Here is a 2,790-nt window from a genome sequence, read left to right as displayed (position 1 = left end):
GCCCCTTGTTCAGATTATGAAGAATTTCAAGACAGCAACGGCCGAGCAAAAGTGAAACACGGGGCGTCTCTGAGCACGGGGTCCTGGAGACTGCACAGGCTGCACACCCAGGAAGCAGCTCTGCTAGCTTTGGGGGGCAGGGGAGTCAAAGAGAAAGCTCGGTCCTGTTACCCTGACCAAGCCAGGCGGGAGAGGGCAGTGTCCTGCTGAGCCCCAAGGCAGTGCCTGCTGCTCAACTCTGCTGTGAATAGGAATCGCAGGGGGCAGCTTCTGGTCCAGGGGATCTGCAGAGGGGCGCCTGAGAGTCTGCCTGCATTTCTCTCCAGCTCCCCTGAATGCCTGATGCCTCAGTCCTCAGGCCACACTTTGAGTAGCAAGGTCCCTAGAGACAGGGACAGCGCATGTGGGCGATGGAAACCTGGGTGTCAGTTTTTCTTTTCTTCTGGTTCTTAAGCTACCAATCTTATCTTTAGGGACATGGCATTTTTGTTCTGACCCAACAGGAGGACATTTGTGAATTATTCCAGGAGTCAGGCTAGGTTTGAGTCAAACAGCGATAGGAAATTTAGATCTAATAAGAGGGTTTGTCTGTATCAGTCCTATTACTGATAATAATAACAGCAACAATAAACTAACATTACCTAGTAGTTTCTATTTACTGAGCACAAATCATGTGCTAGAAACAGAACAAAGCACTTCAAAGGCATGGTCTTTTTTCACAGCTTATAACTGTATTTAGTTGTAAATTATTACTGATAATAGCTAAGACACATGTGCAAGCCCCTAAGACAGGTGGTTGTATTGTATATTAACTTACTTAAAGTCCTAACAAAATTTTACCTATTGATTTTAATGCGTTATCTGGCATGACTTCTAACACCCCAGTAGTAGGCACTAGTATTATGCCCATGTTACAGATGTGGAAACTGACAAATACTTAGTTACTTGACTGTGTCTGTCTGGCTCCATACTGCATGCTCTCCAACACCCTCAAGTAGTTTGTCCTAGTGGTTGATAAAGTGGAATGGCTTGAGTGTTGGCCATCACTAAACAATGTACAATGTGTGCTCACAGTGATCATTTATTGGATCCTCACAGCCACCCTGTGAAGCAGTGCTGGGTAAAGAGATTGAGGCCTGGAAATGTCAGTGAATTGTCCATGTTCACAGTCAGTCAGTGGGAGGTGTGAGGCTCTGCGCACTTGGACTCTGTGGGTACCTCGAGCTGTGATTTCTCCATTGGAGGGACAATGATGGGGGGGGGCAGTGTTGCAGGCGGTAGGCTTCCAGCTCCAAGTCCCATCAGTTCAGGCAGTAGCTCCAGGGAAGGGATAAATCTAGGGACAGAGCTGGGGGTCTCAGGAGGCACATGTTCCCACGTGCAGTCTTTCCACAGCTGGCATTGGGCTTCTGCTGCCATTGGAGGGGATCAGACGTCACCTCTTCCTAAGGACTGTCCTCTATCTTTCCCAGGGTCAAACAGGGAGCAGATCTAAGGGCTGAGGGTAAAGCCTCAGACTCTCAGGTCTGACCGAATCCCGGTCACTGGCACATTGTCCTGTTTCAGTCCAGTGGAATTGCTAAGAGTGCCTCCTAACTGCCAAGCTAGAGGGATTAAATAGTAATCCAGGGAGAGCTCTGAGAGGAGAGCCTGGCTCTTGTTCCTCTCGGTAGATGTCATCTCCCTGCAAAGGGCTCTCACTTTGGGATCTTGGGACTAACAGCAGGTCCCCTTGAGCTGAGGGCTGGAACCTTCTCTTTTGAGCAACTGCCAGCATTCACCATGTTGGCTGGGCCTCCATCCTTCTCCTGAGCTCAGTTCTGCTAACCTTTGAGAAGCAGTGCATTGTTGGGACTCCTTCCCATCCATATAAAGCATATATAACCTTCAAAGAAAAGGACACTGATTTTCCTTCCAAATGTTATAGAAAAAACAGCTCACGTTGCAGTAAGAGGGTCTTGGTTCTCATCTCAGCTTTGCCATTAGGGAGCTGTGTATTTCTGGGAATTCCACCCAAAGTCCCATGGCTTCCCCGTCTAAGGAGTGGAGGAGTTGCATTGACAAATCAAAGAATCCCAGGCCTCTCCCCTCAAGGAGCTCCATTCTGGAGCAGAGGAAGACCCTGGTGGAGGGTGTGTTATATACGAGCTATACGTGGCTCTGACATTCAAGAGTTACACTCGTTCTCACCCTTGGATCCTACCCACAATATTGTGCTGGACAAAGAAGAAATAAATATTCTGTTGCTTCATCCTGCTCTTTTACCATGTACCTTCTTTACCAGTTAAAGAAAAATCCCATTAAGAAGGCAAAGTTTTGAACCACTGGCTTAGTGTGGTCTCTGTCCCCAACAAGGTCCTCTTACTGGTCAAAGTCTAGTGGCTTCCAAAGTTCAGATCCAATGATCTTAGACATGACCTTGAGTTTCTTTGGGTTGGTGAAGACAAAGACACTCTGAGGTCACCTCTCACATTCTCCCAGTTCACCTGTACCCTTTTTCAGGAGGCCTCTGGCTGGTACTTCAAATCAGCAGGTCTAGAGGCTTATGTCTCAGTAATTCAACAACTACGGCATCTGGTTCTTTTCCCTTAAGATTTAATACTTGTCATTTATCTGTGTCAAAACTGCAAAGGAGCAAGTTTCCAAAGACAGATTTATTATCTGTGCTGAATGTCTCAGGTGCAGCAGTGCATAGAGATGGGCTGAATTCCATATTTTCCTTTGGTTTTTGTTCTATAAAAATAGCCACTTTTACTTTGCATTCAGGCAAGTGAGAAATATACAGTCTTG

This window comes from Suricata suricatta, chromosome 11, assembly GCF_006229205.1.
Source record: "Suricata suricatta isolate VVHF042 chromosome 11, meerkat_22Aug2017_6uvM2_HiC, whole genome shotgun sequence".
In the NCBI taxonomy this organism is placed as follows: Eukaryota; Metazoa; Chordata; class Mammalia; order Carnivora; family Herpestidae; genus Suricata; species Suricata suricatta.
This window is presented reverse-complemented; position numbering follows the sequence as displayed.